General features: G+C 37.7%; 1 long non-coding RNA gene across 17 annotated transcripts in view; it reads right to left on the reverse strand.

The window, feature by feature from the left end:
- The window catches only part of LOC122217488, a 233,581-nt gene that overhangs the window by 185,576 nt on the left and 21,768 nt on the right, over window positions 1–26,237 (reverse strand). For 13 of the 17 annotated variants that reach the window (XR_006201546.1, XR_006201545.1, XR_006201530.1 and 10 more), the window contains exon 3: window positions 24,071–24,191. This is a non-coding gene — a long non-coding RNA (uncharacterized LOC122217488). Of the gene's footprint in view, window positions 1–17,870; window positions 17,994–19,508; window positions 19,662–21,124; window positions 21,180–24,070; window positions 24,192–26,237 lie in introns of all 17 variants that reach the window. The other 4 variants (XR_006201533.1, XR_006201535.1, XR_006201534.1 and 1 more) reach the window with 4 other exon arrangements.

Below are 26,237 nucleotides of genomic sequence, written 5' to 3' on the forward strand. Positions count from 1 at the left end.
ATCAAGTTTCTGTGCAGCCTGAGTACAAAATCGGGAGATTTTTAACAAGATGCTTGACGTGTTACTGAGGGAAGGCTCATGGCTAAATAGAGGCCAGGTGACCAGCCCACAAAAGCAGTTGGAATTAAATTTTGTGGTCCACCACACTCTGCAAGGTATTGTGGGGTCTCCCAACTGACCACTGGAAGCAAAGCCATGGTCCACGGTGTTGGATGATGGGATTAAGGAACTAATTCAGTGAGTGAGCTGCCTTCCCTGGAGGGGAGGCAGGTCCTTAAAATCCAAACTTCCAAGGCTAGAAGCAAGAACTAACTTGAGTCTAATGCAGAAGGTGAAAGGACATGGCAACGGAATGCTCTAAAAAACCTCTAGAGTTTCTCAGGTATTCCTAGAGATATGTCTAGAAATATTCAGCCACCAGTTTGGAGTTCTGGTGACCAAGCTCCCCAGCAAGGACTAGGACATTAGCCAATAGAGTTCAGGTTCAAGGTTAAACCCCTGTTCCAGTGATAAACTGGTATTGGGAACCAATAATGGTAATTAGGTCCGACTATCAGCAGCCCAGAGACATGAATGCAGTGCAAGAAAGCAGAACTGAGTAAGAAATGATTTGGATCTCAGATGGGCACACATAAGGCTTATCCAAAATATGCCAGGCGTAAAATTCTAGATATTAATATGCCAACAGGCCTGGTTCTTATTGATTCGTGAACTGACTGATTTTCATGGCTAGTAAAAAAGGCAGGCATTTGTGACCTAGTATTCTAGTCATTCACATTACAAGAGCATTTAACAAATATTTTAAAATATGAAAAAAGAAAATAAATATCTCATAATTCTACAATACAAAGATGAGACAAATACCATTAAACTTGATTTTTTAGTATGCTGAATGTTCTACATGCACACATACACATATACCATTATTTCAAAATAGGAATCTCTATTATACACTCTGTGAAATGATCACATTATTGTAATTGCTTAGTTGTTTGTCTTCTCTGTCAAACAGGCAGAGGCAGTATCTTACTTGCCGTCATTGTCTTTCTATCCAGCGTAACACCTAGCACAGGAAGCCAGACATTATATGATAATGCATACTTCTATGGTTTTTTAAATAAATATGCCAAACTGACCTTGTGACAGGTGTACCACAAGCAATTATGAGAGGTTCATTTCCCTTCATTCTTAACAAAACAGCATCTTTTCACTTTTTAAGAATCTTTGCCATTTTGATGGGATGAATTTGCCTCTCAATTTTCTATATTGGCATTTCTAAGCTATGGAGCTCGAATAATTTTCATATGGGTCATCAGTATTTGCTAAATAAACACTACCCTTTCAATGATTTTGCCTCAATTCTGCCACCACTAATATTCATTGCCTCTTGAAAACTGAGTTAACAGTTTTATTTGTCCCTTGTTCAGTCTCCCCTAAAACTAATGGGACTTTTCAGGAAGTACCATTGAAGAGGAATCCTTCCTGCCCCTGGATGTTAAAGCAACATCTTGGAGAGGAAAATCATAGGTACCAGTGACAAACAGATTTGAATTCGAATGCTGGCTTCTCTACTGATTCATTTGAGTGACCTTAAACAAGACAATCAACCCCTATGAACTTCAAGTTCCTCATTTAGGAGAAATAATGCCAATGTGTCTTGCATAGTTGCTACAAAGACCAAATGATATAAAAATATGTAAAAGCACTATATAAATATAGGTTATGTTACTCTGGCTACTACTTTCCTTGAGGATAAATATTACATCCATCATCTGTTTTGAGACAAATTGGCAAAGACAGCTTTCTTGTCAAGGCTAAAAATAAAACACAAGAGAGACTTGGTGTTGCCCAGGAGAGTGTATATGGCTATTGAAGTTTGCACTTTCTAAGGAAGCTAATAAAACTAAATAAGAACTTATTCCACTGACACCTTAATGTCATTCTCTGTAGTAACCCAATTTGCTCTACTTGTCTTTCTACAGAAGTGGAAATTTGTGCTCCAAAGAGAAGCACATTCAGCTTCCTCTCAGGGGTTATTTGAATGGCGCGGGTGTGGGAGGCAGCACTGACTGACATGAAGGTGCCTAGAGCTGAGAGAATGACTGGGAAGGAATCCTAAATGAGCTAGGACAATTGCCAGCCTGGCTTTCCTGTTTAATAATTTTAGACAGCAAACAAAGAAACTTAAAAAAGGCTCTTGGATCCAGTCTTCCTCTACAGGCTTTACACAGTCTAGACAAGAGCTACTAACAATCATTCTTACCCTTGGCTTCCTTACCATTTGGGGAAGTCTCAATTGTCTCAAACAGTGGTGCATAGGTCCTCCAAATGGTTAAATACAGGTTATGTTTATTTCACATTCACTTTAAAATACTTAAATATATTCCTTACAATAATTTTGGAGGAAATAAGAGTATTCTGAAATCACGCTGTGGTACATATTCCTCCTTAAACGAGATGGGGGAAATCACTCCAAATAAAGTTTATAATAGAATGGGGAGGAACCACCTAGCTCCCTGTTTCCAAATTATGGTCCTCAGAGTCTTAGAATCCTATCAACTATTTTAAATGTTTCGAAAAGGAGAGTGGAGATTTTATATTTACGTGCCATTACACTTCTCCCAAAGATCTTAGCAGAACCTTTCTGTCCATATCATATCAGTTACTCCACTTTGACCAAAGATAATCAACCCCTCTGTTTGGCAGGCACAGTTAGTTATTGCAAAAATGAATAGTTATGATTTTATAAACAAAAAGGTTGGTAAACAAATGACTTAAAATGAGTTCTTGCTGGCTAACGTGTTGGGGAAAACAATCTAGATCACTGACCTAATGTTACAGATGAGACTCAATATTACACATTGGGTTGGTGCAGCCCACGACTGGCACTTAGATACCCTGACTCATAATCTAACGCTTGTCCCTCCAATCCAAAATCAGTATTTGCATGGAGTTGAAAGGGGGCTACCTAAATAGCAATAATTAAAGAAGACCCTGGGTCTTTATTTATACATTCAATAGCCAGTTCCTGGCCTTACTATGAGCATGCTGTGGCCATGCTTGCCTTTGTTGGGGGATACAAAGGTGAGTGAAACAAATTCCTTGCCCTTAAAGAATTTAAAACCCAAAGGAAATAATGTATTTGCATAAATAAGGAGTGAAAAGAATAAAATGGTAGTGTCTGTCAAAAAGATAAAGATGCTGCACTATCGAGGTTAAAGAAAATATGCGAATTAGACCATCTGGGTTTCAGGTCAAAAAATGCGTTAACATATTAAAAGGCATGTCCCATTCAAAATGCCCAGCTATACCAAATATTGGTCCCTGTTCACCCTTGAATGCAAATCCTTCTCTTTCTATCCTTTTAATTCCTGACATAAAAATCTTGTGTATCCTTAAAGTTCAGTTTCAAATATCAGCTGCTCTATGTGTTTTTCGTAATCATCTTGGTTATAAGCAACCTCTACAAACTCATGGAGCACTGAGCATTCCCACCTCATACACGGCACGTTATTATCTAAAGTCTACTATTGCAGTTATTCATTTATAAGTATTTTGGTCCTGCCCACCTTTCTGACTTCATATCTTAGAACTTTATCATATTCTGTCTGCATTGAGCCCAAAATAAATAAACAGTTTGAATTTCACAAGTATCTTATTTCCCATTTTCTTGCCTTTGTTCCTAATGTTCTTTCTTTCTAGAATGTCTTTCCTCCTCTTCACTTTCTCAGCATTATTTCCTCCAGCAAACCCTTCCTAAGATCCTACACAATTCCCCAATTTCCCTACCATGTCAGATGGGGTCTGACAGGAGGCAGAGCTGGCTGGTTGGTTGCACAAGGGCCAGGAACCCAGAGACAGATTTCCTCTTACCATTGCCACCATGAATGAAAGGGAGAACAGGAGGTCACGCACCACAGGTAAATTCTGGAGTCAAAACGGAAATAAGTAGATAATGGGATGATCATTATAGAGGAGCAGGCAGAAAGAAGAAACCAAGAAACAGAGCTGAAGTGGGTGGTATAGAAAACTAGTAAGCCCAAGAGGAGGAATAGCAAAGTGAGCAAATGGTAAGTACCATGAGGTAAGAGCTTGAAGAACCTCTAGAAATGGTTTTCCAGTTTTCAGAATGAACAGTGTGCTTAAGTAGGAGAACTAAATGGCATGTGCCCTTTTTATATCCTTAATCCAGGTTCTAGATGAGGATAACATAATCCTATAGCAATCTTTGGAATTCTAGAGTTTCTCCCAGAGATTCTTGGATCACAACTCTTTTATCAGCATTGGCTAACTTTTATGGCATGACAGATACCAGCAGGGAAAATAGCTGGAAGAAAGTTGTTGCTGCTGTGACCAAGGAGGTATGGGGTTGCCCAGGGGTGTCCATGCAGTAAGTGGGAATAAGCAAAGTTTGTAGTTTTGAAGTAGGTGAGCAATGGAGTTTTGGTGACAAATGGAGGTTTTTCACAAAAATGACTTTAAGTCATCAAATTAGAAGGATTAGATTTCTATGATGCACAGTGGAAATGACATCAGCATTTCTTATTGAAAAATCTAGAAAATCAAGTAAAATCCTTCTTTTTAAGTAGCTCAGCTCAAGCAAGGTAAATATCTTTCCAGTATCAGAAAACCAAGACATTATATTCAGACTAAGTATCCTTCGATGCTATGCAAAACCAAAGGTTAAAGACAAGGCAGGAAGATATTTAAATTCCAATCTGTAATTCATAATTAATTTGTAGAGAAAAGTGGCATTATTAGAAATGCTTCTAAAAATTTATCTGCTTAAAGAAGGTGGCTACATGGTATAAATGAGAGTGAACAGGAAATTATTCCAGGTTCAAATGCTTCCCAAGGCTGCCTCAGCCATTTTCAAGTTGTATTGGTTTTCTGTCAAATAAAACTAATGTGTGTTCATAAAAAGAATGACCTGCTTACTTGGTTACTGTTGTTAAATTCAACAGCATTAATAAAAGAGCTTGTGTGTGTAGACTAAAACTCTGCTATTTCAATCAGCTAAATTCAATCTACTCATTAATTCCCTCAACATCTGTTGAGAATTCACCATGAGCCATGTCCTTACATCCAGCATGCATAAATTCAGACGAATAGTTATTACATTTGTCTTAAGCTTTGTTGAGTGGGATTCAATGGAAGGTTGACAAACAGACTCAACTTAGGTGGGACACAATTCAAGAATTAATTCATTCAACAATACATTCACCAAATATGTACTGAGAACCTACCATGGGCCAGGCATTGTATTAACTAACAAGGATACATCAGTGGATAGGATAGGCCTGATCCCTGCTTCAGTGGCATTTACATCTGAATGTGGGGGTGTGAGGGTGGGGGGAGTGAGACAGAAATAAAGTAAAAAGAAAACCAAATGAATAAATGCAAACTGTGATAAGTGAGATAAAAGCAAAAAAACCCACACAGGTGTCTGTGAAATCATAGGAGGGGCAACTAGCCTAGAGGGAGTGGTCAAGAAAATTTGCCCTGCAGAAGTACCCCTTCAACTGAGTCCTGAGAATGAAACAGAACCTGAGGGAGAGATTTGGATATGGCGAGAATGAATACTTCTGGCAGGTAGAAATATGGCCAGTCACTGGCAGAGAAAGCAGTCTTGAGATTTATCATGAACAGAGAGAGGGACAGAGATCAGATGTTTAGGGCTTGGTTATCAGACAGGAATCCAGCTACCGAAACTCTAAGCCAGGACAGAAGGCCAATTCTGGTTACAGATTCTGTGAGCTTTTGCTTGATCAGAAACTTGAAATAATGAAAAGGCTCTGGTCTTCCTCTAAAGACAGCTTCCCAGGATAGGCCTTCCTTGACATTAAAGAGACCAATTCTATTAACAGTTTGATGCCCTCTATCTGAAATCCTGTCCTCAACCACCCAGAGGTTCTGAGAGCCCAAGTTGGCCAGGAGCATTACATCCCCTCTGCAGACGTGAAGCACACCTGGAGAATTCAAGTCCTTTGCAGGCTGGGAAAAGCTGGTCTTCCAGTAGCATGGTCCCTTTTCCACTGGTCTTTCCTTGGAGCCCACCATTAACTTTCTCCTTTTCCCTCTAGGATCTTGGGCAGAGGTTCTGACAATAGGGCACTCAGTACAGTCTTGTCAGACTAAAGAAAAAGAAAGCTCTGCAGGCTGACATTGCAAAACTCTAAAGCAGCACAAATATGACAAGCCCACAAAATGGCATATCAAGTACCTGCATATTTCAATAAGGGTTATTTTAAAGCATTCTGCACAAACAAATGGGTGACACTGGATGTGTTTATATGAGGAGAAGGAGAAATTTACTGTATTTAAATATGCAACTTTTGGCTTAACTAAGCACCGGAGCACACTCTCTCATGCTATATTTAGGCAGTGGGTTTCCATGTTTAAGGAATTATGAATTATTGAAAAGTACTTTGCAAAAATTTGGCAGCAATCCCTGAGCCACAGTCTGAATCAGATTTTGAAAGTTCTAATATTTCTTCAGTGTAAGTGAAAGAGTGCTCAAGAGATCAGGACACTAAATGAAGATTTTGTAATTAAATAATCAAGCCTCGTGAAATATGGAAGGAATATCAGATTAGAAGTGAAAAGACATGTATTCTTTTTCCAACTTTATCACATCGAAGACATAAAACCTTGGGTAGCAATTAATCCACTGAATCTCATTTTTCTCATTTATAAAGTGGAGAAAACAATGTCTACTCTTCCCAGACTGTTGGCCAGGATAATTACAAGAAATGAATGTGAGAGAGGGAGAGAGAAAAAGATAGAGAGAATACATAGAAGCTGTAATGCATCAAAAATGTAGAGGATGATAACAGGGGTGCTATGAAGAGAGTATCAAAGACATAGTTCCTTTAATTTAATATTTTTAACTTCAGAGACAGTAACCCCTTCACACTGCTCTTCAGCTGATTTCAGGTGTACCCTCTGGGCATGGCAGTGCCTAAAGCAAATTACTTCTCTTGTAAACTCTTTCTTGAGTTCCACAAAAGTCTGCTTTTCTGGTAATCTCTCTTTGTTCCTTTCTTGACCCGTGTAAATCCATCTTTAATTCCAGAGTTTGACTTGAAATGTTTTCTGTGGGACCTGAGAATTCTACCTTCACTTCCAACTTCTTGGTGCAGGGACTTTCTGTCACTCTAGGTATCTGGACAAGTTCTGGGAAGCAGAACTGTGAGGAGGGTGAGGGATCCTCCACACTAAGGGAAGATAAACTATTTCTAGAATTTATTAGAATGCCGTCTAAACAATTGAAATAGGAAGGGATATGAAGGGAACCTCCACAGTTTCTGTAATACTTTGTGTCTTTTAAAAAGCCTGGTAGGTCATGAAGGGGAAAGAAATGAAGAGTATCAACATTCCCTTCCTTCTCCTTCTCTCCAACCAGCTCTTAGCAGCTACCACTTGTCTAAGTCCAACCACACAACATTAAGCATTTGGGCTTTTTTTTTTTTTTTTTTAGTTACTCTGGGTCCGAGAATTACTGCATGCCTCTGGCTGAGGTAGCAGACTGAGATTTTAGAGGAGGGTTCCTCTGAAACTCTGTGCAATTTTTGGTTGGTATATGGTGTATTGTTGGTATACAATCTATTACTTCTTACATTTGGGAATCTACTACTTTCACACACAGTAATCCAGTTTTTAGAAATTGTGGTGAAATATACATCATTTACGAGTTCAACCATTTTTGAGTATACAATTTAGGGGCATTAAATGCATTAACATTGTTGTGTAACCATCACCCAGTCACCTGTTTTTATCCTAGGCACTAATGGGACGTTTCTAAGAGGAAACTGTAACGAGGTAGGAATAAAAAGGAAGTTAGAATATATTTGACACAATAAATCTTCCCCTTGTCAGTATATGTTTTTAAAAACATCTATCGCTAACATATTACCATCTATAAAATTTTGTATGTCCACTAAAATTGTCCGGAAGCAAATGGTCTGGAATTTACAAAAATTATGACAGACCTGGTACCTGAAGCTTGTTTGTAAGTGAATGTCTTTCTATAAAGCTACCTTTCAAACGTGGCCCATATGTGTTTTGTCTACTAATATAAAAGGATGAATCTATTTTTATACAATAATAAAAAATAGCTAAGAAGAAAAAAGTCTGATAGGATAAAACTTTAGTATTGGTATTGTTACATTTTTCTCCATTTTCCTTTTATGTTTTAATACTTTATTATAAAACAACATGTAGGACTTCCTGAATTTGGTTTTACATGTAGCTTGAGAAGTAGAACCAATAAATAGCACTGGTATAACTCTGCACTCTGGAAGCCAGGGACAGACTTTGACATGTATTGTGATTGACAATACCATGGAGAAGCTTCTTTCTCTCTCCTCTTACACTACCCATAGCACTGGATAGGCCCAAAAAAATACCAAAGATGTAATCAGATGAGTAAGTGTCATGTCTTAAAATGCAAACACTTGTGGAGAGTTAAGATATTTACTGCCACTCAGCTCTGTATAAGGAGATGTATTCTTTCTATGGTCAAGCTCATTCATTCCAAACATGAGGACCATTGACTCTTTGGGGGCCACAAAAGTCAATTTTCAATAAATCTGTGTCTACACTAAGCCTTGAATGTAGAGTGAATAAATAGAATGTCTCAAAAACATATGTGCTACCGTATTTCAAATATATATAGATAGATAACATTGAGATGGACAAAATGTGAATTTGTTTAAAACCCAATGGAATCCAAAATGTCTTTGGTCATCATATATTTTTTTCTCTTTTTTTTTAATGTTTATTTATTTTTTTGAGAGAGAGGGACAGAGTGCAAGTGAGGGAGGAGCAGAGAGGGAGACACAGAATCCGAAGCAGGATCCAGGCCCCAATCTGTCAGCACAGAGCTCAACGTGGGGCTCAAACTCACAAACCACAAGATCATGACTTGAGCCAAAGTTGGACGCTCAACCAGAGCCACTAAGGCACCCCAGTCATCATATATTTTCTTAATTGATGAATTAATAAAAGTATAAAACCCTTCATGAAGGATGTCAAAATTTGGAAATTCCTTCTAATCATCTGGGAAGGTTGCACCTCACTCCTTTTACTGGTTGCATAATGTTCCATGATACGGATATACTGCATTTTAACCAGCCACTTCCATATTGGTAAGCTTTCTCTTTGGCCATTTGACCAAAGTTCCCTTGGCCAGTGCAAACAATGGTACAATAAACATTCCCCAGCACACGACCTTACAAATGGGCAATTTTTTTTTTCTTTGAGGTAGATTCCCAGGAGTGGAATTTCTGAGTTAAAGGGGAAGTGCATTTTAGGTTTTAATAGATGTTGCTCTGTTGCCTTTTAGAAAGATAGTGAAGCTCGAAAGTCCCACACACAGTGTATAAGAGAACCCTATTCCCCACATCCCTACCAGCAGTGGGTTTTATGTTGCCAATCCAATAGATACAAAGTCATATTTCATCTTTATTTTCATTTGAATTTCTTTTACTGAACATGAATTCGAGCATCTTTTCATTATGTTTGTTGACCACTAGGCTTTTGTTTTCTTGTGATTTTTTTTTTAATTCTAATCTTCTCTGCATTTTTCTATTGAACTGTTTGTCTTTTTCTTGTCACGCTATAAGAAGTCTCCACGTTACAGAATTGTCCCGTGTCTGACGTTGCTCACTCCTACCTCTCAACTCACTCTCTGTCATATTAATCTTTTCTTTTCTCCACAGTAATTACCACTGTTTGAAATTATTTTGTTAGCTGTTTGTTTCTTGTCTGTCTCTCTCAACATAAATCTCATGAAAACAGAAAATGTCTCCTTTGCTCTTCTGTATCCTTTGTCGATGACAGAGCATAACACAGGATAGGCCCTCAACAATATTTGTTGGCAAAACAAATAAATGAATGGTGGCCAAAGAGTTATTCATAGATTCATACAACATAATGCTTGATTCGAGGTACTATGGAATTGAGAGAAGAGTAAAATGAATTGTGAATTGGAAGATAGGTGGTGATTAGGTGGTAGAAATCTTACATGTTAAGTGAAGGAATTTTCACATTTTTTTACAGGAAATGTGGAGTCATCAAAAGCTTTTCAGCACGGGGGTGACACAATGAAATTTATGATATAGGAAGAACACTCTGGTGGCAATGCCATGAATTAATTATAAGGGGAAGAGAAGTTTTATTAGTAATGGTCCTTCTCACAGCTCTAAAATAACTTGTGCCAAACCAGTCCAAGTGTATTTTATGGACAGCATCTTTAATAGAACTAGCAGAGTCAGCACACATTTCCCAAATCAGATGACAGAACAGACACTCTAAATTTTATCCATTATTTTTTGCTGCCCCAATTCTTTATGCTAAAGGATAAAAATCATATGAGTTGCATTAATTTCCTCAATAAAGTGGATGCTTAAATTGATTGAGAGTTATGCTCATTTTCTGCCAAATTATATCAGCCTCCTCTCATAATCCAAAATTTCTGAAAATGTTTCTGAGGAATTTTGTGTGCCAAGTACTGTGCTTGACCTATCCCTAAAGTGTGTTTAAGACTAATTAGCTAGATTGGTATTAGGAAATACCATCACCTGGTCTTAGCCTGTCACCTTCCCTAGCAAGGGTCAATGTATATGCATGGTAAAGTTTTACCTGTATTAAGCCAAGACAAGGGAAGATACTTGTCTTCTTCTTTTGTTAGTTTAATAAATCTCAGAGAATACTCTTTGCCGTGAATTTTCCAATCTGAACTGGATATTGATCAACTAAAGTGGTTATTTGGCACATCTCCCTTTGGACAGGTGGTAGTGCTATCTTCAAGCATCATTTGATTCTCCTTGCATGATTAAAGAATGGCTCCTCTGATGAGGTGAACCACACTTTATTGACAGACTATAATATAGTTAAAAGGACATGGCTTTGGCGTCAGATATAACTAAATTCAAATCTCCACTGTGCTACTTACTAGTTGAGTAATATTCATTCAGTAAATGTTTGGGAACTATTTTATACCGATTATTGGTCTAGACTCTAGAGTTTGAAAAACTCTGACTGTAAGGACCCAGCAGTTTAGCAGGAGGGATAGACAAGGAAATAAACCTTGTATAATAGAGGAAGGAACTAGGAGCAAAAAGATGATCAGAGAGGGCAGGTGAAAGAAAAGGCACCCAGACCAAAGCAACATAAGGAACAAAAGTATAAATGCATGCCTAAGAATGATATGCTTGGTGACCCAAAACACTGAAATATGGCATATTTATATATAAAACTCTGTGAGAACAAACAACTTGTTTGTTTTCACCACTGTAATTCCTGGCACCCAGGGCAGAGCCTGATACATACTTGCAGCACAATAAATATTCAGTGAAAAAATAAATCTCCGTGGGGCACCTGCGTGGCTCAGTCGGTTGAGCATCTGACTTTGGCTCAGATCATGATCTCATGGCTCCTGCGTTTGAGCCCCGTGTCAAACTCTGTGCTGACAGCTCTGAGCCTGGAGCCTGCTTCAGATTCTGTGTCTCCCTCTCTCTCTCTGCCCCTCTCCTGCTCATGCTCTGTCTCTCTCTCAAAAATAAATAAACATTAAATTAAAAAAATTTTAACATATATATAATTTTTAAATATATATTTATATATATAAATCTTTAAATATAATATATATACAGTATATGTATATACCATATATATGGTAAAAGATGTGTTGGAAAGTGGTGAGAGATAAAGGTAGAGAAACAGGCACCAGGCAGATTATGGTTGGGGTTGTATTCCAAGATGAGAAATGTTAATTTTTATTCTATACCCAAGTATTTTCCAAACTTGGTTAAGAATTAGAGTCATCTGGGCTAACAGACACATGAAAAAAATGCTCAACATCACTCATCATCAGAGAAATACAAATTAAAACCACAATGAGATACCACCTTACACCTATCAGAATGGTTGATATTAACAACTCAGGCAACAACAGATGTTGGCGAGGATGCGGAGAAAGAGGATCTCTTTTGCACTGCTGTTGGGAATGCAAACTGGTGCAGCCACTCTGGAAAACAGTATGGAGGTTCCTCAAAAAATTAAAAATAGAATTACCCTATGACCCAGCAACTGCACTATTGATATTTATCCAAGTGATACAGGTATGCTGTTTCAAAGGGGCACATGTACCCCAATGTTTATAGCAGCACTATCAACAATAGCCAAAGTATGGAAAGAGCCCAAATGTCCATCGATGGATGAATGGATAAAGAAGATGTGGTATATATATGCAATGGAGTATTACTCGGGAATCAAAAAGAATGAAATCTTGCCATTTGCAGCTACGTGGATGGAACTAGAGGGTATTATGCTAAGTGAAATTAGTCAGAGAAAGACAAATATCATATGACTTCACTCATATGAGGACTTTAAGACACAGAACAGATGAACACAAGAGAAGGGAAGCAAAAATAATATAAAAACAGGGAGGGGGACAAAACATAAGAGAGACTCTTAAATATGGAGACCAAACTGAGGGTTGCTGGAGGGGCTGTGGGAGGGGGGGATGGGCTAAATGGGTAAAGGGCAATAAGGAAGATATTTGTTGGGATGAGCACTGGGTGTTATACACAGGATATGAATCACTGGAATATACTCCTGAAATAATTATTGTACTATATGCTAACTAACTTGGATGTAAATTAAAAAAAAAAAAAAAAGCATTAGTCATCTGAATTCTGGATCACTGGTAAAAATACAGATTCCAGTCCTCTTCTCATAACCAAACCTAAATCTCTAGAAAAGAGGTCAGGAAATCTGTATTGTAGTTAGTACTGATGTGATTCTAATGATTATGTGTTTGAGGACACTGAGTAAGGCAAAAGAGCATGAGGGTCTGATCCAAGACTACAGGATTCATAGAGGAAATGAGGAAACAAATATATCATATGCTGATTACTTTGACTTGTCAAAACCCAGTGATCATTCGAGAATAGTAATGAGAGAGGCATCTAAGTTTCCAATTTGGGTCCCTGGATTAAGTTGTTGTCAAGAAATAGAGTAAAGAATGCCAGAAGAAAAACTGGTTTGGAAGAGAAGATAATAATTTTAGACAAGTTAAATTTGAAGTGCTTGTTGTAAAACTGGGGGTAAGGTCCATAAGGTATGAGATAAATGGAACTGGATCTTAAGAGAAAAATCTGAGCTTAAGTTATACAATGGGAGAGATCAGTTTTTAGAAGATGTAATGTCATCATCTGTTCAGATTGTCCCAATAATTCATGCTATGAAATCTTGCCATATGGCATGGCTCCAATGGTGTCCTGGCAAATGTATCAACTGGCTTTCAAGGGTGGGGGGTGGGGAAGCCCTAATTTGTAGCATTTGTCAATTTTTCATGTTGTGAATACCCCCACCATGGAAGTTTTCAAGCTAGCAAACACATCACTGAATATGAGATTGGGAAGGGATGTGCACAATTGGTTCTCATCAGTCAGTAGAAATGGATTTCAGCACACAATTGCATAGTCCCTTTGCCCCCTCCCCCAGAAATGCACCCTAATGAGTCCTTACTCTAGTAAAAAAAAAAATTCCATCCTAGCAATAAACAGAATTCAATAAGAAGTCAAGCTCAGTACATTCAAGTAAAGTGATTTCTTCCCAAACATCCCATCTGTTCTTCACAACCCTTCCTAGGTTGCCACACTCTGCTCAGTGCCAGCTGGCACTCCCAAACAGCTGGGTAAAATCATTACTCATTGTCCAGATGTGTCATAATTCAGTCAGATCTGGCTCCTAACTCTATGGCACCTCCAACCTTCATCAGAGGAATTAGCTTAAGTGACCATTCTAGATCCACTGATTTAGGGCTCAAGTTCCAGGACTGTTGGATTCCAACGGCTAGCTACTGGTTAGGCTTACAACTCCTAGGTTCCCCTCACCTGCCTCACTCATTTTCCCATCACTATTTGGCTGAGAAAGTTCCACATCATTCATTTCCCTCCTACCAAGCCCTTTGGTAAAGAAGCCTTTGTAATCACTTCCTGAAGGTGGAGGGGGGTAGATTGAGAGGAGACAAAAGTTCAATAACTGGCTCTGCTTGTAATTAGTTCATGCTTTATAAAGAGACTGCAATTCTCTCTGATGTTATCTGTCAGGCAGGCAGAACATGTCTGATGTTTACCAAAATCTCATATCACAGTATCTCCACACTGCTTGTCTTTAGGACACAGCTAACAGATTATCTTTGCTTGGGTGCTTGTTGTGTGATATACTGTAATTTTCTTTCAGCATTTTAGAGATAGAATTCCTTTTTTTTAAATCTCAGGTGTATCATTTCTTTTAAGACATCAGCTGACAGACTATTGATTCTTTTAAAGCATCATTTCTTTTGGTAGCTACTTTTAAGGCTTTCTCTTTGTGATTATTTCAGCAGCCTTATTGTGATGCGTTTCTGTGTGGTTTTCTTGGTATTTATCATATGGTGGTTCATAGTACTTCTTGAATCTATGGCTTGACTTTTTGCATCAGTTTTGAGAAATTCTCAGCCATTATCTTTTCAAATATTGCTTCTTTTTATCCCTTTCTTTTTCTCCTCCTGCACGTGACTCCAGTTATACTTGTGTGAGACTGTTTTACTGTCCCACATATTACTTATGCACTTTTTGTAATTTTCATGTTTTTTTCTCTATGTTTTAGTCTGGATACTTTCCTTCTGACCTTTCTTCCAGTTAATTAACTCACTCTTCAGCCCTTTCTAACCTGATATTAAACTCGTCTATTAAGTCCTTGGCTTCTATTATTGTATTTTGCAATTTTGTAACATCAGTTTATTTAATTTTTTATTAATTCCTGTTATCTGCTGAAATTCTCCACTTTGACATCTATATTCATGAACATCCATATCAGATAATTCTAATAATTATAAGTCTGTTCATATTGTATGCTTTGACTTTAGTCATATCTTGGTTTCCTAAGTAATTTTTTATTGAATGCACATTATTGGTCACATTTTATTGAATGGCATTATGTCTTAAAAAACTGTTATCTTCTTCCCAAGAGGATTTATGTTCACTTTGGGCAAAAAGAGTAGCAACAGCCTATCTTGATCTGATCAGGAATTAAACATACTCAAAGCTGGATTTCAGACGTTGAAAAGTCTTATCTAATTTGGGTTCTCTATTACTGCTAAGATGTAGCCATTTGGGAGCTTTGACTAAAAGCTTAATATGTTTACAAGAGCTCGGAACCCTATATATTGTCTTCCTAGCACTATGAGACTGCAAAAAGTAACTGCTTGGCTTCATAGCCTCTCAGCCTTCAACCTCTCATGAAAAGACAAATACGTTGGTGTGAAAAAGCAATATGGAATATCAGATTCACTCTTCTGTGTTTCTCTTCACTCTGGGGTCTTGAGTCATCAAATCCTTATATTGAAACTCCAATATATGTATGTCTCTCTGCCCTATGAAACTGAGGAAAGTTCTAATCAACTTCTTTGCCTTTGGGTACAACTTCCTGAGCTTCATAGCTTTTTCTGCCATGCAGTTTATGAATCAACAAATAAGAGGAATAATGGCACGAAATTTTGGACTTGCCTCAGTATATTCTCTTCTCTCTGAGAAATTAGCCACTCAAGTCCTTGATTTATTAATAGCTCTTTGGTGCCTTCAAATTGATTTTCTGCTCTGCTTTATCCAGGTTTTTTTTATGTTTATTTATTTAATTTGAGAGGGAGAGAACACAAGCAGGGGAGGGGAAGAAAGAGGGGGAGAGAGAGAATCCCATGCAGGCTCTGTGCTGTCAGCTCAGAGCCCAATGTGGGGCTTGAACTCACAAATCGTGAGATCGTGATCTGAGCTAAAATCAAGAGTCTGACACTTAACCGACTGAGCCACCTAGGTGCCCCTTATCCAGGTTTTCTAGTTGTTCTCTGAAGAAGGTTGTTTGGCTATAAGGTAGTTCATAATAAGCAGAAATCCAAGATAGTGAAAAGTAGCGTGAAAACAAAGGACTTTCTCTTTCACATGAAATGAGGTATGAGAGTTGAATTAACGATTTGGCCTGAGCTACAAGAAGGACTGTGTTACAGGTTATGGGTTTGGAAAGAGCACATGAAAAGAAGGGTTGGCAGGGGACTATCAGGAGTAAATTTTGAGATGGTAGCTAAAAAAAATTAAGAGTGGCTATCCAAGAAGGATTTTGGAGTATGAGTCTGGAGTTCAGAGAAGAGGTACAGCCTGGAGATATAGATTTGGAAATCATGAGCATATGGATGGCATTTAAAACCAAGAAAGTAGGTGAGGTCACCAAATGTATGAGTGTTGATAGAAAAGAAAAAAGATCTAAAGAGTAAGTCTGGGGAATACTAACATTTATGTAGGTGTCAGGGAGATGAGAAGAAACCAGCGAAGGAAAATAAGAACTTAAAACAAGAGAGATTAAAGAAAACCCAGGTGAGCGAGATGTCCTGGAATCCAAATAGAGAAGCTATTTCAAGGAAAGGATAATAAATAGTATGTCAAATACTACTGAAAAACCAAATCAGATGACTGAAAAGTAACCTTTGGATCAACAACATGAAGTCATTGCTGACACTATGGGAGTCATTGGAAAGGTGGGAGTAAAAGTCTAATTACAATAAAATCAAGATAAAAACGGTGACAATGGGAAATTAATTCTTGCTTTCTATTTTATTGGACTTTCCAAAATAATCTCATCTAAAATTCGTCTTATTTCTTAGAACAGATTACATGATTCGTGTATTCACAAGGCACTGATTCTTTAAGCATACCTCCTTCAATGTAATCTTCAATACCTGTTCATGGCTGAAGACATGTTTTGCCCTAAAATAGTTAACAATCACATGTATGATGTAAAGATTTTCTATGGTTTCCAAATTCCCCAAGCTATTATCTGGGCCCTTGGGCAATACTGAACAGTAATGAAAAGAAAGTTACTTCTAGAACATGTACTACAACAAATACTTGTCCCATGAGGCTCTTCAACAGTTGCCTCTGCTTTCTCAATTCTAGACTTGCCCACACACAAATAACTCTTTTGAACTTTGGGGAAAAAGATGGAATGTCCTTGAACCTAACAATTCTGACACATGCATCATACTCTTCCCTTCTTCCTCTAGATAATATTTATTTTCTCAAATAAACAAAAATGAGGAGTGGTAAACTCACCGATTTCTTTTCACGTTCACCCTTCAAATATCCACCGCTAAGATAAGCCCCTAGAAGACCATGAAAATTTATCCTCCTTCTAAACATCTGACTCAATATTTTAAACTCATTCAGGGTTCAAGGTTATTCTGGAGATCAGAATGAGAAACTGCCTTCATTCCATCTCTAACAACAAAGATGCCATTTTATGTGATTACTCCCTATCATACTTTCCATTAATTGTCTCCACAATATATGATGTGGTATATTGCTCAGGATATGCTAACCACTGGAACAAACATACCCCAAGTCACTGAATGTTATCAAGTATTTTCTTGCTTAAATAAATTCCAAGGTGGACATTCCTGGTCAGGTGGTTCTCCTGGGCAGCTTTTCTCCAAGCAGCATCTCAGAAACCCAGGCTGCTTCCATCTTGTGGCTTTAAAGTACCCTTGACATCTTTAGTCAGCAGATAAAGGGAAAAGAGAAAGGTTTGCACATAGAGTTTTGTGGCCAGTCCTGGAAATAACATGCATCACTTCCACAACATACCATTGCCCAAATATTGGTCACGTGATTTTAAACTAAGTTCAAGGGAAATGGAGAAACACATTTTTTCTTGTGTACTCAAGAAAAGGAAATATGATTGCTGAGCATTTAGTCAGTCTCTACTATAGACTTCCTTCTGGCCATTAAATTCTTATCATACTCTTCCTTTTATCTGCAAAGTACACTCACCCCCTCGCTAATAGGAACAACCCAAAGTCACACTCCATCATTACGTCTAGTTTAGAGTTCAGGATCTCCAGACGATGCAGTCCTTCCAGCAGAACTAGTTATGGCTCCCCATGCTCTGGTAACCTATGAATTAAAAGATAAGCTTTCTGTCCACCACCACCACACACACATACACACACACACACAGCCAATATGCAATGTTGGAACTGAGGCACTGTAACAGTAATAAACACCCCCATTTACAAAAGGAACAAATGGAAAAGCCTAGAAGTCAAGTCCTTTGGGTAGAAAATGTGAAGGACCTGAAATGGTGATAGGAAAAGATGTTTGGTAAGCTTTTTCTCATGTTTTCTAAGTGGAATGTCCCTTCCCTGTCCATCCTCTGTGGCTCTGACCCCATCCTTTGTGAGCTTCACCTTGTCCACTATTCTCTTCGGCCACATGTGAAGGGGGAGAGAGGGCGCATGCCATTTGGGAGCACCGGAAGTCAGCCTAAAGTTTATGGAAATGTGGAGCTCCAATGGTTGTTTGAAGTCTGAAATGGCCAAAACTGATGTTTTTGTTTGTTTAGTTTGTGGTTTACTTGGAAATATAAATTTCTCAAAAGCTTAATAGTCTTCTGATCAATTTGCTTCCCAGCAGTTGTATGTGCCAGAAACCACCTTCAAAGATTTCCCCTAGACATAATTCTCAAATACGTTTTATCTCTCTGCTTTTTGCCACCATTCTGATCTCTCTCAATTTAATAATAGGCTATCTTGAGACTATAACTTTTGAATGGAGAATATCCATCCTTAAACTGATCTTTTTTGTGAATCACTTGATTCACCTGAAAATATTGACTGAGCTGCAAATGTTCAAAATTTGTTTTTTTCTTTTAAATTCCATTTCCCACAGTTCAGATTCTACAAACAGCTGACTTTTCAACTTTGCAGAACTGCATTTCCAGACTCTCTCTATTCCCTTTCATTTATGCTTACAAACTTAGACATTTCTTTTTCAAGCTTTTTCTTGGCCAAACACAGCCAATAAAAACCCCACACCACTAGAGTTATGTTTCTCATTCCTTCTCCTGGAGTTCAATTCCAATAGGCACATGTTCTACCTTCCAAGCATTCATAGGGAAAAGTTTTACAAAATGTCTTACCACTGCATAATAAGATTACCATTTTTCCAGCTGCCAATTTCAGTTTCCTTACTGACCATGGCCAATTGCTAAGCCAATAACATATAGTTCAAATTTTTCTTATGAAAGAACACCACTTCAACATATAAACATTTGTATTTGAATAGGTTAACTGCTATAGCAAATGCCCCAAAATCTTACTGGCTTAATGTAATAAAAATATTTTTAAGTCCACTGTGAGTACTCTTGGTTGGGTGGTTCTCTTGAGTGGTTATCCTGCAAACTGATTTAGTAATCAAGTGCTTCTATCTCATGGCTTTGCCATTTTACAAGTTCAAGGTAATCCTGGAATAATCTGGGCAGTAGATTGGGGAGGTAAGAGTAATGTAAAAAGAGGATTTATGACCATGCCTAAAAATTATATACATAAATTCTGTACACATTTATTTTTCCAGAACTCTGTCACGTAGCCCCAACACAGCATCCAAGAATTCTGGAAAATAACATCTTACCATGTGCCCAGGAAGAGGTAACAGGATTGGTGAGCATGTAGCCAGCTTTGAAGCATATGTAGCTAAAACCACAGATTAGTCCAATATTGGCAAGCAAGGATTATCCAATTCTAAAATATACAGCAGAGACATACAGAAAACTCAGCCCGAACCCTGAAAATGTATTTAATTAATATATTAGCTAAATGCATTGAGAATAGAGGCACATGGGTGGCTCAGTAGGGTAAGCATCTGACTCTTGATTTCGTCTCAGGTCATGATCTTACGGTTGTGAGATGGAGCGTGGCACAGAACCTACTTAAGATTCTGCTTCTCTCTCTCCTTCTGCCCTTTCCCCACTCGCTCACATGTGCTCTCTCTCTCCCAAAAAAAGAAAGGAAGAAAGAAAGAAAGGAAGAAAGAAATAAAGAGAAAAGAAAAAGGAAAGAAAAGAAAAGAAAAGAGAAAAGAAAAGAAAAGAAAAGAAAAGAAAAGAAAAGAAAAGAAAAAGAAAAGAAATGCATTGAGAATGTACTATTTTCCAGGAATTCTTCCAATTCTTTCATACTTGATCACTGGTTCTTAAAATAATCCTGTCAGATGGTTGTATTATTATACACATTGCATAGATGAAGAAACTGAGGCACAAATGGATCAGGCCTCACAGCTAATAAGTGGCAGGAGCAGAATTTGACTCAAGCAGCCTGGTTCTAGAGCACAGAATCATCCATTATAATATTCGGCCCTTTCTGATTTATTCATGAACTTCTCAGTTAGTAAGTTTAATACACTATTGACTAATGGCATATTGTCTCTTCTCCTCTCTGACCTAGAGAGCCATTTTCAGCCTTGTCTGTCTATTTGTTTGCACTGATTCTCTAGGACCTAGTCTTTTTTTTTCTTTTAAGGTCTATTGATTTATTTTTTAAAGTGCAGGGGGCGGGGAGGAAGAGAGAGAGTGGAAGAGGTGCAGAGAGAGAGGGAGATAGAGAATCTGAAGCAGGCTCTGCGCTGTCAGCTCAGAGCCTGATGTGGGGCTCAAACTCATGAACTGTGAGATCATGACCTGAGCTGAAGTTGGACGCTTAATGAACTGAGCCACCCAGATGCCTGTAGGACCCAGTCTTAATGCGTTTCTGTACTGTCCTACAACTGTGTTAGTGGAAATTTTGGGAATAGAGATTATCATCAAGTCTATAGAGTGGAAAAGGAAGAGGATAAAGGGAAAATACAAGCAGCACGTTCATTTACAGGGTAGTAAGGAGAAAAATCCAGCCCACACCTAACATTCGTCAGGCCTAGGACAAGAATACAAACAAAGGCCCACATTCCACGTCTAATACTTAAAAGTTATGAATTAAGCCAACACAATGGTAAATGAAACACACTTTATCCTTCTACCTTGAAAAATATATTATCATAACATTCTGGAATGCTAAATTGAATTTAGAATTTTTGGACTCAGAATTCCATGCTAGAATATGGTGCTTTGGAAAGGAGCTGGAGCCTGTGCCCCACCTTCTTTCTTTTCTCACCCTTGGATCTATCCTATACTACAAGAAACTGCTTGAGCACACAGTTGGGTCCCCTAGCATGCACATTTGAGCTTTGTCCATATCACCGTAGCAAATACTCACCCCTGTGTCCATCAAAAGGATGATCCAGGAATAGAAGTCTGGATGGGAAGTCAGCCTGTGATAGTTAAATAGAAAACTCCTGGGTCCCGAGTATCCAGACTAGGTAGAGGTGGTAGAGGTGGAACATAGATTCCGAGTGAGCACATCCCCTTGGCCTGAGTGAACCTTCACACTATGGCGAAGGGTATACCATAGAAGGGCCAGAACAAGACTCTGAAGAGTAGGACTGAAATCCCTGATTTTCCCTCTGACCACAAAAAAGTAATAGGGATTTGATTTATTTTCCTGCTTCTGGCGGAGGCTTGAATTACAAATAATGTTAAAGAAGTTCTTTAGGCATAGGAAAATGATACCAGATGATAACTTAGAACTACACTAAGGAGTGTAGCACCTGGGTGGCTCAATCAGTTAAGCATTCAACTCTTGATTTTGGCTCAGCTCATGATCTGGTGGTTTGTGAGTTCAAGCCTCACATCGGGCTCTATGCTGATGGTGCAGAGCCTGCTTGGGATTCTCTCTCTCTCCCTCTCTGTCCCTCCCTTGCCTGTGCTCTCTCTCTCTCTCTCTCTCAAAATAAATAAAATAAACATTAAAAAAAGAACTACACAAAGAAATGAATAATACCAGAAATAATAAATATGTGGGAAAATATAAAATATATTTTTCTCATATTTAGTTCCTTGAAATAGAATTGACTATTTAAAGATATACAATGAATACATTAATCTACAAAAAGCTAGAGTGGTTATTTTAATATCAGACAAAGATTTCAAAACAAAAAAATATTTTCAGGAATAAAGAGAAATATTTCATAATACTAAAGGCACTAATTTACCCAGAGGACATAATAATCCTAAACTTAATGCACATACTAACAGAGCTTCAAAATACATAAAACAAAGTTGGCAGGACTGAAAAAGAAAAACAAACAAATTCACAATAATAGAATTGAAAAGGGAAATAAACAAAATCAGTATCACAGTAGCAGTTCACAATGCTCTTCTATCAATACCGATAAACAAGTAGATGAAAAATTTAAAGGGACTAAAATTACACAAAGTATGTTCTCTGATTATAACAGAATTAAACTAAAAATGACTAGCAAAAAGATATCTGGAAAAAATTCTCAAATAACAGAAATTAAATAATCTCTAAACAACACACGGGCCAAGAAAAAAATCATGAGAGAAATTAGAAAATATTTTAAACTGAATAAAAATGCAAATATACAAAAATGTATGAGGTACAGCTAAAACAGCATTTAGAAAGAATTTTAGCATTAAATGTTTATATTAGAAAAGAATGTGTGTCAAATAATCTAAGATTCCATTTTTTAAAAACTAGAAAAAGACAGTTCAGTGAAACAGAATAGATGCCAGAAATAAACCCACAAATTTTTGGTCAATTGATTTCTGACAAAGGGCCAAGGTAGTTCAATTTGGAAAGGATAGAATTTTCACCAGATGGAGCTAGAACAATTGGATATATGTGCATCTATATCTATATCTATATCTATATCTATGTCTATCTATATATTTCTATATCTATATCTATATCTATGTCTATCTATATCTTTCTATCTACCTATAACTATATCTATATCTATATCTATATCTATATCTATATCTATATCTATATATCTCACAATCCTCAACTCCCATTGAAATAAACCATACACCTAAATGTTAGATCTAAAACTACAAAACTTCTAGAAGAAAATGTAAGAGAAAATCTTATATCTAGAATATTTACAAACTCTTACAAATCAATAAAATAAAGAAAACAACCACTTTTTTAAATGGGCAAAAGATTTGAACAGAAACACTGTCAAAGAAGAATGACACGTGCACATAAGAGGGTGCTCAACTTCATTAATCATCAGGGAAATGCTTAGTAAAACCACAAAGAGTTGCCACAACACATTCACTAGATCAAAAAGGCTGAGTACTGGCAAGAAATGTGGGGAGATGGGAGCTCTCATAGATTGCTCACAAACGCAAGATGATATCAACCACTTTGGGAAACTGTTTATCATTTTCTTACAAACATCCACTCACCATATGATTCAAGTATCTTTTTGAAGATATTTACTTACATACTTTCAGATATTTACTCCAGAAGAATAAAAAACATGTCCACACAAGGACAAGAGTTTACAGCATTTGTTCATAATAGCTCAAAACTGGAAACAACATAAATGTCCACTGTCTGGCATTTGAATAAAAATAACCTTATGCTACTCAGCTATAGAATATAACAAACAACTGATGGGAAACAATATAGATGAATCTCAAAACCACTATGCTAAGTGAAAGAAGCCAGATACAATCTTTTGCCTAAATACTGTATAGTTTCCATTTATATACAATTTAAAAAGATAAAACTATGACAGAAAGTTTAATTGTTGCCAAGGACCAAGAGAAGGGGGAAAAGATTGATTCCAAAGAGGCACAAGGACATTTTGGGCATGATGGAAATGTTCTATATCATGATCATGGTGGTGGTCACACGTCTCTATATATATTATCAAACCTTATCAAATTGTACTCTGATCATTAATGAATGTTATTGTACATATATTATATCTTAATATAACTGATATTTTAAAATGTGCAGATGAAGCCCAGGGAAAAGATCCCTCTTGCCTAAGGGCAAGCAATGGAAATAGTCTAAGGGCAAGTCTAGGGCAATTGCCTCAAGTCTAAGGGCAGCAGTGAAAATAAAAACTAGTAAAAGAAGCTAAAAATGTATAATTTGTAAGGTGAATAGAGACCCTGATCACTGTGTCCATAAAAGCCTAGGAATAACAACCGCCATTACATATCAATAACATGTAACATTGAATGAGGGTTTCTGTTTCGTATTTGTTTTTGAGATGGTCAGTCAAGCAGAGCCACAAGAAGAGACAGAGGAGAGGCTCAGGAAAACAGAGTTTGTAATACTCACAGGTCCTAGAGACAGGAGACAGAGCACACCACCCAGCACCATTATGGAGAAACTCCAGAGTAGTCAGGAGGCAGCAGACAAGAAGTGGGGAGCACTTAGGCCATGGCCTCCATTGGGGTTTCTGCAGGAAAGGTGAAGAATGGTAAATAGTTTAGGACTGGCCAATTTAAATCATTGTAATGGGCTTGGGGCAATAGGGGTGGTCTCTACTTATCTAGTACCTGGCTCTGGGATAATTAAGGGAGAGGAATATTGCCTCCTGTGTGCAGGGACCAGATGCAGGAGGTGTGGCTCTGGGTTGGTTTATATATCAAGGCCATGCTCTTTACTGGGCCCTCGGTGACCTGTAAGAATTGGTTAGCCCAGGGAGAAGCAGTCTCTCCCCAACCAGGAAGGTTTTATTATTAAGATGTCAAAACAGGATACCATGCAGAAATAAAATACATACATATTTTCTATACCAGGAACACTCCTCAACTTCTTGAATTAACTCTTTTAATCTTGATAACAACCATGATAGTGAGTCAAGTTCTTTAATGAGGGCACGGGCAGCAAGATGAAGACCACAGTAGCCTACGGTTTTGTGCTAATGCAGGTGTTTAGCTATTGGAAGGGTACAACTGAAGCCAGATTGCTGTCCATTAAGAATGAACTAGGAGTAGTGAAGAAGCAAAAACGAAGACTTTCTAGCAGACAAAGGCTGCTCCTTCAGAGATGTTGGCTATGAAGAAACCCAGTGATACAGAATTGCAATCAAAGAAGATTTGTTTCTTTAGGTTCTGAAGGTACTGAGATCTTTTTAAAAAGAAATTTTAATGTTTATTTTTGATAGAGAGAGAGAGAGAGAGAGAATGACAGAGCATGAGCAGGGGAGGGACAGAGAGAGAGGGAGACACAGAATCTGAAGCACGCTCCAGGCTCTGGGTTGTCAGCACAGAGCCCGACGTGGGGCTCAAACCCATGAACCATGAGATCATGACCTAAGCCAAAGTCAGACACTTAACCAACAGAGCCACCCAGGTGCCCCTAGGTTCTGAGATTTTTAACATGTTTATATAATAAGAGAAGGAAGCTGGGAAGATACAGATATTGAAAATATAGGTGGTTTGGGGGATATTTGATGAAAAAGGATACCTTAACCTATTTCTTGATCTGCAAAAAATAGTAAGCATAATCCTAACAGCAAAAATTTTGAAGATTAAATGCAATAAACTATGGCACATTTCACATATATTTCAGCATAAAGCATTGTTCAATAAATGACCATTTTATTTATTCCACCTTTTTTTCTTTTAATATCACACCACTACATGCTCCTTGAAGCTCAAACCAGCTGCAAAATGTAAACTGGCTATAACTTTGCCTCTTCAAGTTTTTCTATGAATCCTTTTTAAAAACAGTAGGGGCTGGGGGAGCCAGAGAACTTTCAAGTAAGTTCTTGACAACCTGATGGGTGTCAATGGCCACATCCAGATGCTGAATAGGAAATGAAGGATGGGAACAAATGCAATGCTTTTTGGGAATAAAGAGAAAGAGAGGAAAAGAAACTGAAATAAGAGAACACCACATTAAGCCCAAGGAAGAGAATTTATTGAGTTTGCTATTGGAAGAGAATAACCGATACTTTCATCTCAGATGATTATAACATTAAACTAAACAGGCAAAATGTTGTGAGCATCCCTGATTGCCTTCCATAAGTGGCATAAGCGATGTAAATCAACAAAGCAGATGAACTAGGTGGGATTAACTGAACTATAAAAATGAGGGTAAGAGTGAATATTGGATTTTTATTTTTAAATTTAAATTACAGTAATAGCCTCAGGGACATATAAAAGCAGTCAGGAAATGTCAAAGATAAAAATGTTAATTAGAACAGGTGGTTTGTTCTTAAAGTAGGCTGCAATGCTGTCTCTTTCTTGACATTTGGAAACCTGAAATTCTTCTCTACCATTCACCCTTGACTAATATACGCCTTTGTTTAAAGAACAAAATCAGTTAAGGTAATGTTTATTTTTTAGAGTTTAAAGATTATGTCCTCTCTGGGGGTAGGCATCATGGAATCCAGCTCTGTAATTCAACCAAAGGTAAAATCTGTAAAAATATTTGCTTAAAATCCCTGGAGAATATTCCATACCCCTCAGAGTAATATGCTGGAAGTCACTTTATT

The sequence above is a fragment of the Panthera leo genome, chromosome B1 (assembly GCF_018350215.1).
Source record: "Panthera leo isolate Ple1 chromosome B1, P.leo_Ple1_pat1.1, whole genome shotgun sequence".
Lineage (NCBI taxonomy): Eukaryota > Metazoa > Chordata > Mammalia > Carnivora > Felidae > Panthera > Panthera leo.